Here is a 14695-nt window from a genome sequence, read left to right as displayed (position 1 = left end):
AGAATTTGTAAACATAGGTAGTTTAATTATAGCAGGGTCATTGATAGTTCATGGTGGCCATTATTGTAGTGTCCCTCCAAAATTCATATCCACCCAGAACTTCAGGATGTCACCTTATTTGGAAATAGCGTCATTGCATATGTAATTAGTTAAGTTGAGGTTATACTGGATTTGGGTCCACCCTAAATCTGATAATTGACTCCTTATAAAAAGAGGAGAGGATATGCAGTGATGCAGAGAGGGGAACGCCATGTGCAAATGAAGGAGGAGATTGCAGTGATGCAGCTATAAGCCAAGGCATGCCAAGGACTGAAAGCAACCACCGAAAGCCAGGTAACAGGTGTGGAATACTCGGTCAGAACCACTGGAAAGAACCAGCTTGGCTAACACGATTTTGGACTTCTAGACCCTAGAACCATGAGAGAATAAATGTCTTTGTCTTAAGCCTCTGTTTGTGGTAGTTTGTTGCCACAGCCCTAGGAAACTAATACAATCATACATCTTTCTTTCCGTATGTGTATAAACATTTAGGCTACGTTCAACAGCAGGCCAAGGCTGAGACTCAGCCTCAGAGCAATTATAGATCTCAAATAAATTAGTCACACCACCTTCAGATCTTGTATAAGGATCATTAAATCTCATGTTACTACATAGAGTGAATATCTATTGCTAAAGGAAAACACCAACAGTTTTCTACTAGTTGATTAACTTCTTATGAATTGGTGTTGTATTCTTCTTAAGACCATCCAGTTGTATAACACCCTTAAAGGAGCAACTTTATAACATTTTTCCAGTATAGAATACTGGTTTTTAGTTCATGCGTGTTCTGGGAATGGCAATGAACTGTTTTTTGGAATGCTCTTACACCATATCCTGCCTGGACGTTTTTTGTTCATGGTTCTAAGCTTAAAAATAAAAAAGATACGAGGATGGTATGCAGTATCTAGTCTCTTGTAAGTTCCAAAAACAAAAACAAAAACAAAAACAAAAACGGAAGCCAAAAACGTTCAAATGGCAAATGTGGTCCATTCTAGGGCATGTCAGATTACTAACAGGGTAAATATATATAGTAACGACAGTACATTTTTAGAATAATGCATTATTTGAGATAGCATAGAAATAAAGAGGTCTTTTAACCTTCACAGACACTCTTTAAAAATGAAAAACAAATGTGAAGTATTTTTTTCTATCTTCAGTAATTGCTGTTGTTAAATTAAGACTCACAATAAAAGGTACAATACAAGGTAGCATACTGCAGAGCAGATACTATGAAAATATCATTAAAATACATTATGTATACCTTAGAAAGACTATAGAAATGTTACAGTAGTTTGCTCCACTAAACAGTCTGCTTTGACTTTTTACAGACCAATAATAACAAAAAATTTATCAACATTTCCATGGAGAAATTAACATCTTCTGTTTTGGGCACAAAAATGTGGCTTTGTGAATTCTTAGGAAAAGCCCTGGAATAATTGAGCTATAAGATCCATGAAGACAAGACTTGGCACCAACCATAATGGTTATTAGGTAGCACCAGAAAAAAACAAACGAAAAACCTCTCAAATTTACTAGCCAAAATCCTCCATGAAGGAAACCATCACAGTAGTGGTAAATTGGCTGTAATATTAAATAAACATGGGTGGGAAAACATTTTTTGAATAGCAGAGGATGGGTAATTCTTGCCTTCTCTGTAGCTAATATAATTTTTTTTTTTTTGAAAGGAAGTTTTGCTCTGTCGCCCAGGCTGGAGTGGAGTGCAGCGGTGTGATCTCTGCTCACTGCAACCTGCGCCTCCCGGGTTCAAGCAATTCTCCTGGCTCAGCCTCCTGAGCAGCTGGGATTACAGGTGCGCACCACCACGCCCAGCTAATTTATGTGCTTTTAGTGAAGGCAGGTTTTTACCATATTGGCCAGGCTGGTCTTGAAATACTGACCTCAAATGATGCACCCACCTCGGCCTCCCAAAGTGCTGGGATTACAGGTGAGAGCCACAGCGCCCAGCCCTGTAAATAATACACTTATGGGAAAATAATAAAAGTGAGATGAACAGGAACCCTGCCCTTAAGGAATCTCTGAGCATCTATCTACAAATAGATTTCATACAATTGGTTCTTTTTGTGGACTATAAATATGTACTAAAAATAGTATGCATACTTTGTGGATGGTTTGAATCATTTTCCTTTCAAAAAAGTCACAGCATCCACAGAGCTATAAATAAATACATACACACACACACACACACACACACACACACATACACACACATACATGAAGTTTGTCTTTCCTGTCTGGGACATTGCAACTTTTCTATCCAGTCAAATGGGAACATAGTTAACTGGAATAGTTATTATTATTATTATTTTGAGACGAAGTCTCACTCTTATCCCCCAGGCTAGAGTGCAATGGCACGATCTCGGCTCACTGCAACCTCTGCCTCCCAGGTTCAAGCTATTCTTCTGCCTCAGCCTCCCGAGTAGCTGGGATTACAGGCACCTGCCACCACACCCAGCTAATTTTTGTATTTTTAGTAGAGATGGGGTTTCACCATGTTGGCCAGGCTGGTCTTGAACTCCTGACCTCAGGTGATCTGCCTGCCTTGGCACCCCAAAGTGCTGGGATTATAGGCGTGAGCCATTGCTCCCGGCCGGAATAGTTATTCTTGAATTATTCTAGGGTTTGCTGTTCTTCAGAAACTTCACTCACCTAGTCACTTCGAACTTTTGAACAAATAGAAGGAATCTTAGCGGAACTAGAAAGCTCTATTTTAACAAAGATCTTTAACTGAAGTTGTACAGGTAAGATGATCTAGTAAATCTGCCAGGAAATGCCAAGATCTTCAAACAGGCCAGTGGCAGTACGAAGTAGATAACTTCTGCTCAAAACCTTTGGAATAAGAGTATCTGTGAGTTTCATGCTAGTGTGTATGACCTTTTTACCAGACTTTTCCTCTTTATTGATTAAGCATTTGCACTTCTGACTTAGCCTACTAATCCAATGACTTGAGTTTTCTCAGAGACAATCATCACCTTAACTCTATACTTCAGTTCTCCCAGCAGGTTTAGTGCAACCAATTAAAAGAATTAATATAAAATATGGCACATCTATCTCATCAATGATGAGACACTTTTAGACAATACACAAATGAAAGAATAATGACACAATTTTAGACAATACATAAATGAAAGAAAGATTTTTGTTTTCCCTTGCACTGGAAAAAATACAAACTGTAAAAATAACTATCACAATATACCTGAAGTGCCCGAGGTTTCTTCCCTTCCCTTATGTGGGCTCATGCTTTTCAGTGCCAAGCCAGATGGAAGGCTAATTATTCTACAGGGCGACTGGTTAGATTTTCCTACAACTTAAGACCCTCTAATGCCCTCAGTGAATATCGTCTTCATTCAAAATGTCCAAAGGAATAAAACCCTTGAGGAGTTAAACAAACAAACAAACAAACGAACGAAAACCCTCATATCTGATGAAACAAGACTCGTAGGGAAATCAATCCCAGTAATAAATTTGAAGAAATGGAGGTGGTCTTCAAAAACTGTGACACTGAATTGTGATGGTGTGGTTAATAATACAGCACAAGCCCCATGGGCACAATAAACTAGTTAAATATTCTTAGTTCAAGAAGTATGGGTAATAGAAAAGTATTGCATTATCTTTGGGCCAATGAGTATGTACTTCATCATTTCTAAACTTTATGTTAATCTGTATTAACATCAAAAAGGGGATAAAATGGTGTTTGTGTTTGTGAGGCAGGAGTATACTCAGTGGAAACTACAAAGCTTAAGAGACATTGGCTAGAAATTAACAAAGATTAAAAAACGAATACATTTAGAGAACAACACAAGAAGCCAGAACCAGAACCAAAAAATATATTAAGAAAATAAAAACAAAAGGAAAATTCAATAAAATGTGCCTTCACTTATTTTTTCTATATACTTTGTATAACAATAAGAGTGATGGATTCAAGTACCTAATTAAAATTGGTTTCATTTATATCAATTTCTATCAAATACTTTTGCTCACTGAATTGTTTTAATTTCTACATGAGTTCTTTTGTGTGGTTGAGATCAAACTTTATTAGATTTTGAACAAGAATTAAAGGGAGCAGATAAACAAGAAGCATATTAAAGAAGACAAATGACATAACACTATAAAAATAAGATCACACATACAGTTTTTTGATGCTTTGTTGATTCTTAATGCCTATGGTCCTGGAGGTAAGTTTTGCTTTTAGGAGAGCATTACTCCAAAAGTTGGTTCAAATAAGAGAAGCTGACATGTAACTAACCTTAGAGCTACAGGGGAGAACAACAACGCCTAACTGCAGCATGAGATTTAAAATCCTAGTTGTTCTTGGAGTATTTAGACAATTGAATCCTCAGAATATATTTCACCAAGATAAGATGATGCTGCATTTAAAAATCACTTTAAATGACATGAAAATTTTACCTGATTTTAAACTGGTGAGATAAGCATTTAAAAAGTGAACAATCTCTTAGGAAAATATGCTTTGTTATTAAACTCTCCCCAGATTTATCTGTAGGCTACTTACATCATCTGTTGATGCCAAATACTCTGGGTCTTATCAACTTCCTCAGAAACCCATGCCCTAAAATTTAACCCACAGTCCTAGAAACGGTTGAATCCTAATTCTACCTTGGAAAATAAACATATGCATAAAATTTAATTCATTTGTTTTTTCTCTCTCTCTTTTTGGAGTATTTGAAACTATCTATGCCATTCAGGGTGTTTAGAAGACAATGCCCCATGCTGGTCATGGTCAATATTCAAAATGTCCCTTTTGCTCTCAGAAAAGCTATGGAGGGAAACCAAGGGTCTTTCAAAGTCTAATGTTCTCTTGTAGGGTTTATCACCCACAAAGCAGACTATAAAGTAACAACTTGCTAATGGGAAGATAAATTTTAGCTGAAGGAGAAATTGAAGTGCAGAACAAAGGACCCAAATCTATCACAGGGAAACATATTAGGGACATGAAGAAAACCTTGGACAACTTGTTTTGGAAAATGTTCAGGGAATGTCATTAGAAAACATTTTCAACAAACTAAGGTTAGAAAGGATGGCGGAGAGCCATTACTTCAACTCACTTGGCAAACTAATGACTTTGGAAAAGACAGTTCTTTAATTTTGAAACAACTGCAATAAAGAACTCGATCCAAATTGACATATTGATCAATCTATTCCAGAACTGATGCTTCAGGAAGATGCCCTGAATGTCACTGGTGTGAATCACAATGAGGTATTTAAAACACAGCAGTTCATTGGGATTTATTTTACAAAAATAACATTGAAGATGAGTAAGAATTACTGTTTCAATTTGAAGAATAAACCCCTGTCAACCAAAGCATGGCAACAGTATGTTTTTTTCAAAAAAAATCCATCTTGACTATGTAATTTTCCACCCAAAATATGACAGATGGCTTTACTTAAATAAATGACTGCACTATGTAAGATCATAGTTGGAATGCTATTTCTCCTGGTGCAACTACACAGTTCTGCAGCTCTACATATCAAAGGATTTCACCTTCAGAGGGACATGAGAATGAATTGACTAACAGTCGTTATGTTTTCAAGATATACACAATACTGCTGAGGACTTTATACGGATGAATAAAACCATTAAGGCGAAGGTTTACGGTAGTCACAGACAGAGGCATTTCTAAGTCAGGCTCAAATTTCCATTGTCGAACCTTACCATGTTCAGGGTGAAGCTGCAAGAAATAAGATACACATAGAGAAAAAAGGCCAAGTCAGAGATTTTAGTCTATTCCTTTCTCTCTCTCTCTCTCCCCCTCACTCGCTCTCTTTTTTTTTTTTCCTTTGAGTTTGGTTCCTTATCAGCTTGTGAAAAGCTGCTGGAAAGCAGGAGATTCTGCTGCCATGTCTGAACTGCAGGGGTGGAATTGGCAGCAGTAAAACCAAAAAGATTGAGCAAATAAAAGATAATATAGATTGTTTCCTGTTGTGTCTGTTTTCAAATTACTGTGTTTAAATGAACTTCTTTTTTAGCAAACTGTTTTTAGTCTCTCTCTTTCTGGCCTCCGGTGACCTTTTACTGCTTCTTTTCCTCTTGTGTCTGAAAGCCTCTGAAACTTTGGTCTTTGTCTCAAAGAATTCATGAGAATAAATATAACATCAACAGTTTGGATAAGCAGTTTGATCAGGATTTATGAAATATTTGGCCAACAAAAGTTAATCTTATATTTTGCACCGATTTAATGCGTTTATAAACATTTTTTATATGTTTGAAAGGCAAACTGTAAATCTAGTGCACTTCATCTATAAAGAGATTTGATAGCCGGGCGCGGTGGCTCAAGCCTGTAATCCCAGCACTTTGGGAGGCCAAGACGGGTGGATCACGAGGTCAGGAGATCGAGACCATCCTGGCTAACATGATGAAACCCCGTCTCTACTAAAAAATACAAAAAACTAGCCGGGCGAGGTGGCAGGCGCCTGTAGTCCCAGCTACTCGGGAGGCTGAGGCAGGAGAATGGTGTGAACCTGGGAGGCGGAGCTTGCAGTGAGCTGAGATCCGGCCACTGCACTCCAGCCTGGGCGACAGAACGAGACTCCATCTCAAAAAAAAAAAAAAAAAAAAAAAAAAAAAGAGATTTGATAATACTAGAACAAGCTTGGATTTTCATGTTGTCCATAATATAAATTTCAGCTTCTTAGAGTCACTTTTAAGTTTAATAGGACTTCCCCCCACATTTGTTTGATACAGAACAATGTGCTTTCAAATGAAGAGGAAACCAGCTCTCAGGAAGGAGGAAACACTCAACCACGGCAATCCTTCTACTAAGTCAGACAGTGTGGACGGCCAATTATTTTATCATTTTCATAAACTAAGAATGGTAATTTCAACCTAATAGGTGCCTATGAGATAAGAGGCAGACAAACGTAACAAATCTATTACACAACCTGACTTTGGTAGGTGCTATTTTCTAACTTTGATTCAGTCTGCTCTTTACCTGGATTGTCAATAAAAAAGACCAATAAATCATAAAGTATTGCAGTTGAATAATTACGATAACATTTGTTCTCTCACATTGCTATAAAGAAATACCTGAGACTGGGTAATTTATGTAGAAAAGAGGTTGACTTGGCTCACGTTTCTGCAGGCTGTTAAGGAAGCATAGCAGCTTCTGCTTCTGGGGAGGACTCAGGAGACTTATACCCATGGTAGAAGGTGAAAGGGAAGCAGGCGCATCTTATGTGGCTGGAGCAGGAGGAAGAGGCAGGAGACGGTGCTACACACTTTTAAACAACCAGATCTTGTGATAACTCACTCACTCACTATAAGAACAGGACTGAGGGGATGGTGCCAAGCCATTCATGAAGGATACGTCTCCATGATCCAATCATCTCTCACCAGGCCCTACCTCCAACACTGGAGATTACCACCTGAGATTTGGGTGGGGACACGAATCCAAACTATGTCAAGGCCCCTGTAAGAAACTTTTGTTTAGGCCTATATTCCCTATTTCATAAACAATTCTGTGTATGCAACACTTCAGAGAAAATGGAGACCACCATTATTCAATAATTAATGCCAATAATTTGTCACTTTTTATCTGATTTTAAGATATTAAAATATTACAAATATATTTGAAACCTTCTTCATATATCTTTCACCACTCTCCTTTCTTACCTTCATTCTAAGCAGTAAACACTAATATAAGTTGATTTACATTTTTTCCTACCATTATCTTATAATGTTATGCATTTATATACTATTTTGTTTTTTAATATTACAGGCAAATGGTATCCTGAATGTACCATACTATGATTAACTGATGATTTTAAGAAATGTTCATGTTGAAATGAGACTGTGTAACTCTTCTGCTCTCAATGCAATCACTGCAGAAACCAGAGTCCCTCCAGAACATGCAAGGCCCCAGGGTGATTTTTTTAACCAATTCTTCAGTCCCCTTCCCCTCCATTTTCCCTCATCCTTACTGAGCTTTAGCCATGCTAGCCTATTGGTATTTTTTGCCTTCCTGAAATTCATTTCTTTTAAAATAAATTTTAACATATGCTTTTAAGGTATCAAACATGACATCATGGTATACGTAAGAGAAAGTAAAAGGTTTGATACAGTGAAGCAAATGAACATACCTATTATCCCATAATTACCATATTTTTTTGGTGGAAAGAGCAGCTAAAATCTACCAGAATGCTTTTTAAACAGATTCATAACACTTCTCAGTACCTGTCATACGTTTGCTTGATTGATTGCATCCTCAAAAGGATATAAATCTCAAGAAAATGGAACATTTTGGGGGAAAGTGGAAGCACTCTTCTATATATGTTTATAGCAATAACTGGCTCAATAAGATTAAGTAAATAAATTAATTTTATCAGTATTGGATAGTTTTGTTGGATATAAAGTTTGGGGTTAATTATTTTTGCTTTCAGCATTTGAGAATGTCATTCCATTGCCTTCTGCCATTCGTTTTTTCAAAAGCAAAGTCATCAAAATTTTATAAATTCATTAAACATACACAATAAAATTTAACAAAATGTAATGTACTCTTCTATCTCATGAGTCAAGTTTCTCTTGTTGCTTTCAAGATTATCTGTTTGTCTCTGGCTTTCATGGGTTTGGTTATGATGTACCTAGGTGAACATCTTTTGTGTTTATTAAAGTTTGTTGAGCTCCTAGATCTTCAGATTAACTTTCTTTCTATCAATTTCAGGAAAGTCTTGATCATTATTTATTCCATTTTCTTCTCCCTTTGTCTCCCTTATGTCCTTTTGGGACCATGATTACACATAAATTGGTATGCCTGGCATTGTGCCACAAGTCCCTGAAGCTCAGCTAACTTTAATTTTGTTTCTTGTATATTCTTCAAATTGCATAATTGCTATTACTTATCTTCAAATTAACCAATTAATTTTTCTGCAATCTCAAATCTGCTGTCAGGCACATCTAGTGAATTTTTCATTGTGATTGTTCTTTTGAATTATAGTTCCTTTTGATTTTTTTTCTTTATAGTTTCCATTTCTCTGTTGGGAGTTAGTATTTGGCAAACCATTGACATCTTTCTCTCCCTTGCATATAGTTTTTAAAAATTTCTTGAAGATATTTAAAACAGATATTTATGTACAAGCCCAATATTAGAAAAACACCTTAAACTAATGAAGTAGTAATGGTGACTCAATGCAATAGATGAAGAGTAAACAAAAATCTCACCTCTTACTGTGCCAATTTGATTGGTCGGACCTAACAACAAGTGTAGAACCTTGCGTAGGAAAAGGTTTGCAATCTCTCCTTTTCATTGTCATTTATATGTATTTAATTCAATGTGTGTGTTTAAATATACATAAGGACATTACTTCACTGTGCTTTTTCTACCTACTTAAATCTGCAGAAAATCAGAGTCATAAGTAAATTAAAAACGAATGCTTCATGAGGAAAAATTCATACTAAATCAGGAGAAAAGAACACAAAGCTGCTAGATCCCGTGGCTTCATTGGTAATTACTAAATATGAATATAAACTTCCCAATAGATTCCGGGGTTTAGCCAAAATGGACAGATAAATAGAGCCATACTATCTGCTAGCCACTGTGTTATTCATATGATCAGAAGTGTAGAGAATGAAACTAATTTTCTGCTTTGATAAAACTTGGTCTACCAAAAGTACTGGAAATATAGAACAGTGGACTTGTCAATTATTGTTACATTATCTAACATCATTTTGTGTAGTAAATGTAATCTTTTGGCTAATATTTCAGCCATCTTCATTTTTAGAAAGAATTAAACAAATAACATTTAGAAATAATTATAAGTTCTGTAAAGAAGTTAAAAAGCCAGAGATCACATATTTATTCCTGCTGTTTTGTATTTTTCTTTTCTACTTGATAGAAAAGATCTTAATACTTCAAGGTTATGTGATATATAAATAGTAAATAATAACATAATAATGTACACTCAATATTAAGTATAAATACATGCACAAATGGGGCCGGGCACGAGGGCTCATACCTGTAATCCCAGCACTTTGGGAGACCGAGGCAGATGGAACACTTGAGGTCAGGAGTTTGAGACCAGCCTGGCCAATGTGGTGAAACCCCTTCTCGACTAAAAATAGAAAAATAGCTGGGCGTGCTAGCGCACGCCTGTAATCCCAGCTACTCAGGAGGCTGAGGCACAGGAATCACTTGAACCCAGGAGGCAGAGGCTGCAGTGAGCTGAGATCGCACCAGTGCACTCCAGCCTGGGCGACAGAGCAAGACTCTGTCTCAAATATAAATAAATGAATAAGCAAACAAACAAATAAATAAAAATACTTGCACAATTACCTGTTACTCGAACACAAAATCATTCAACAGGAAGGAGAGAGAGAGAAAATTTATATAAATATGTGTTTCTTAATCCAGGGTATGAATTCTATCAGTAATATGCTGAACTAAACATTTATGCTTACTTTTGGAACTCTTTGCAAACCACTCTTGCTCTAGTGAACTGTCACTCTCAGGATTTTTCTTAAGTACCTATTGAGACAACAACTAAGAAATTAGGCAATGTGCATCTTTAGACTTGCCAGTCATGTTGCAGGGGAAATGCTTTACTCACCTTTAATATACAAGATGAAAAGCATTCAGAACAAGAGTGGCAGACAGGCTTACACATCAGGAGAGAAGAAAGAGATGATTTGGCCAAAGTTCAGTCCCTTGGCTCATCTCTGGACTCGAAGCATCATAAAGGGAGCCCACTGCATCCCTAATGTGTTGCTTCTGTACATCCAGCCCCGCACTAATTGACACTGACGCGGAACACCTGTTCCTGATGATGAAAATTACACTGTCGCTTTGCAGCTATCTTTCTCTCCAATTTTGCATTGGATAAAAAAGCTGCAGTGTGAGTTCCAATGTCACTTTGGTGTTAGGCTGAGTTGTTGATTAATAGGCTTGCCCCAAAGTTTACATCTTTAAGTAATTTTTATCTCTCCTAAGAAAACCAGATACATTTTCTTTTTTAACAGCCTTATTGAGTAGAAATGAGTAAAAACCCTGCACATATTTAATGTATACATTTTGACAGGTTTGGACATATGTATACACCCAAGAGTCCATAATCATAATTAAGGTCATAGACATATCCAACACCTCCAGAAGTTTACTTGTGTCCCTTTTGTGTGTGCGCGTGGTAAGGACACCTAACAAGAGCTCTACATTTTGAACAAATGTATAAGTGCAAATGATGGTATTGTTACACATAAGGTACTGTGCTGTTCAGTAGACCTCATCTTATATAACTGAAACTGTCCCAGTTGAGCAACATCCCATTTTCCCCTCTCCTCAGACACTGGCAACCACTGTTCTATTCAAACCAGAGGTAGGTTCAATTGCTGCTGTTGCAAACTGTGACAAAGTTGAAAATTATAAAACCATGTTGGATTCCAAGACATTTGAGGACCATCTATAACATACTGTGCTGATACAGAAATAGATGAAGTATAGTCCATTGTGCCAGACACACACCACACTCCATACTTGTTAGCTGCTATTCTTACCACCAATAAACCATTTTTAGGCTTTAAAGTTTCTTCAAGTACTGCCCACAGTACATCTTGTACTTCTAAACAAAAAGGTATTATTGTGCTCTGACTGCTCCACATCGCTGATCTCTAATAGAATGTTTTCAGGTAAACACTGTGGGTGCTGCCTCACACAGAATGCACAGTAAAGAAACTATGTTCCTTTATTCATGTCCACAGCAGTTACTGTGAGCTTGAGACTACCATTACTTTTCAGCCTTTTTTTTTTAACTACAGCACAACTGACATAAAATTTTCTTAAATACTGAAATTAGTTTGTAAGTTATGTGCAATTAGTAGCATGAGTTGTTTCTCTCATTTGCATTTACTTTTTTAAAATTATTCATCAGTAAAATCTTGACTTATCAGGATAATGTCGTAATTACTTGGAGTGTATTCACCAAATGTGTGTTTATACATATATAATGTGATAGGTATATAATTTAATAAATAACATATGAGGTAGATATGGAAATTTGGGCTTTTCCAGCTTTTACTGAATATAATAACATTAATTATGTGCTTTGAATATAGAGAATGAGTTTTGTTATTTTTATTTTCATTTTTTATCTTGGAGAAAGTAGCGGAGTACTTGCACAAAGCATATTCCCCCAGAAATACTGGTTCACAGAATAATGAATTAGTACATGAATATATACATATTCACTACTGATAAAGATGTAAAGTAGATTTTACCATGAGCTTAGACATTTGAAAACACATATTTTAATTTAGAAAAGAATTCAAAGCTAACAACACACACACACGTATGTGTGTGTGTGTGTGTGTATATATATATATATATATATATTTTTTTTTTTTTTCTTTTTTAAGTCTAGGTGACAGGTCAGACACAGTGGCTCACACCTGTAATCCTAGCACTTTGGGAGACTGAGGTGGGTGGATCACCTGAGGTCAGGAGTTCAAAACCAGCCTGGCCAAAATGGTGAAACCCTGCCTCTACTAAGAACACAAAAGTTAGCCAGGCATGGTGGTGCATGCCTGTAATCCCTGCTATTCAGGAGGCTGAGGCAGGGGATCACTTGAATTCAGGAGACGGAGTTTGCAGTGACCCAAGATTGCCCCATCTTAAAAAAAAAAAAAAAAAAAGAAAAAAGAAAAAAAAGTCTAGGTGACAGCAGAAATACCTGATGAAATTATTCAAAACAATCCACTATCATGTACTCAAATTTACTTTGAAATTATCCTTAGGTAAGTAACAGATTATTTCATCTTTATTCATGGATTAGATAAAAATGTTATAGAATCAGTGAGCTAAAAACAGAAATAGATTTTCTTTGATACCTGTCTTGATGTAAAAGATTTTTGACCAGGTTAAAAAAGTAGCTTGCCAATATCCCTTAGCTACAGGTAGAGCTAGAGACCCTCCACAGGGCATGAAATTAATTCTTATCATGTCAATACTCTAATAAGAGGGTTAGCATAACCACTTATTGCTCTTCCTTCCCTCTTTCATCCACTGAATCTTTAATTTCTTCCCTTAGACATTCGTTTAATAATTAATTTATTTAACAAATATTTATCAGGTATTTATCATAGGCACTAAAGATTCAGAAGGGAATAAGATAGAGTTCCTGCCCTCAAGAGGCCTATAGTGAGGAGAAATATATATATAAACATCAGTTACAACTCAAAATAGAAATGCAACTATAATATACATAACATATTTTCAAAGCCAAAAAGAAAATGAAACTAGCTTTGGGGAAAGTGTAAGAGACGAGAATGGGTGGTAGGTGAAACCTTCCTTGAGGTTATTCAACTCTATTTAAAAGTCACAATCCCTTTCCAAAGGGTCCTCAAGAGGAGGGTATAACTAACCTGGTGAACTTGAAGAGATCACTAATCTTCTCCACACTCCAGTTTCTGCATCAGTAAAGTATCCAAGTCAGACACGAACTCCAAGTTTGCTGCTATTGCAACGTCCTATCATTCTAGAACGGCAGGGAGCCAGGACACATCACCCTTCCACTCCTGACAGTCTCCAAGCCGTCACACACACAGTTTTGCAGCCACAGGTGGCTGGAGAAGCCTTCTCCGAAAGCTTGAGTTCCCAAGGTATTTAGAAAATTTTAAAGAGGTAGCACACTGTTTGTACATACACTTGTGAAATAATTATAACAACAAGCACAGCTGAAATCAAATGAGAGCGGTGGTGAGATCATCAAAATGTGCACAGAGATAAATCTTGCACAGAGGGAAGAGGCTATTCTTTCAGCAAGCGCATCTCTGGTGGTGCAGCTGAAAGAACTGAGCTGACAATCTACAGGTGCACACCGTGGGAGTCATTGGGGATGAAACCAGGAGGGGGTGTAATCACAGCTCGGAATCCACGTGAGGTCCATCCTCCAGCACACTTACCCATCTGCTAGGCTGTGGCGTATCTATTTCATTAGTGCTTTCTAAGAGCACAGGCTTTACCCCTTTCTCCAAGAGCCACTGGAAGAAAACCAATGATGAAAAGAAAACAAAGACACGAAGAAGTTAACAAGGCATATGTACGTTGAATTGGAAACTCAGTCCTTTTCTCTTATTGACAACATTGATTCAATGTTTGTGTAAGGAGTTAAAATATATATGTGTGTCTGATCTATCAATCATCTATCCCCTTATAAAAATGGAAATTAAGCAAACTTTCAAGATCAGATTAATTTTGTTACCTTCCCTTTTACCAATGGTGCTTTTAAAAAAACATTCATGTACCCTGTACTAAAAAAAACTTGGCTCCAAATCAGGTGGCAAAATTGCCCCACTTAATAATTTTAAGCTAATTTTGAGTGCACCATGAATCAGAGTGATGTCGCATAGCTTATTTCAATAAAACAACTGAGGGCAAACTAAGCTACAGGGAATCAAAGAACTTTGTGTCTTAGTTCATCAATATTTGCACTTTCTGGAATTCTAAGGATAGCTACCAGAAATATGTGTTATTTCTGGTATTTGTGTTAAAGACACTGATACCCATTAGTAGAAATCTCGTTTGTCTTCTGTGGTGGTAATGACAGAATCTTTTTAAAAAATATATTCATTCATTCATTTGATTATAATTTACCAATTGGTTATTGAAGGCCTACTATGTTTCAGGCACGACCTGAATCA

The 14695-nt window shown here is 36.7% G+C and overlaps 1 long non-coding RNA gene across 1 annotated transcript in view; it reads left to right on the top strand.

Moving 5' to 3' along the window:
- The window catches only part of LOC126941404 (uncharacterized), a 43943-nt gene extending 37754 nt beyond the window's left edge, over nt 1-6189 (top strand). Inside the window, exons 2-3 of the long non-coding RNA XR_007721291.1 lie at nt 1725-1849; nt 5220-6189. This is a non-coding gene — a long non-coding RNA (uncharacterized LOC126941404). The remainder of the gene's footprint in view (nt 1-1724; nt 1850-5219) is intronic.
- Nucleotides 6190-14695: the final 8506 nt, after the last annotated feature.

The sequence above is a fragment of the Macaca thibetana genome, chromosome 18, assembly GCF_024542745.1.
Source record: "Macaca thibetana thibetana isolate TM-01 chromosome 18, ASM2454274v1, whole genome shotgun sequence".
NCBI classification, from domain to species: domain Eukaryota; kingdom Metazoa; phylum Chordata; class Mammalia; order Primates; family Cercopithecidae; genus Macaca; species Macaca thibetana.
The sequence above is the reverse complement of the archived record's forward strand: the minus strand, read 5'-3'. Positions and strand labels throughout refer to the sequence as shown.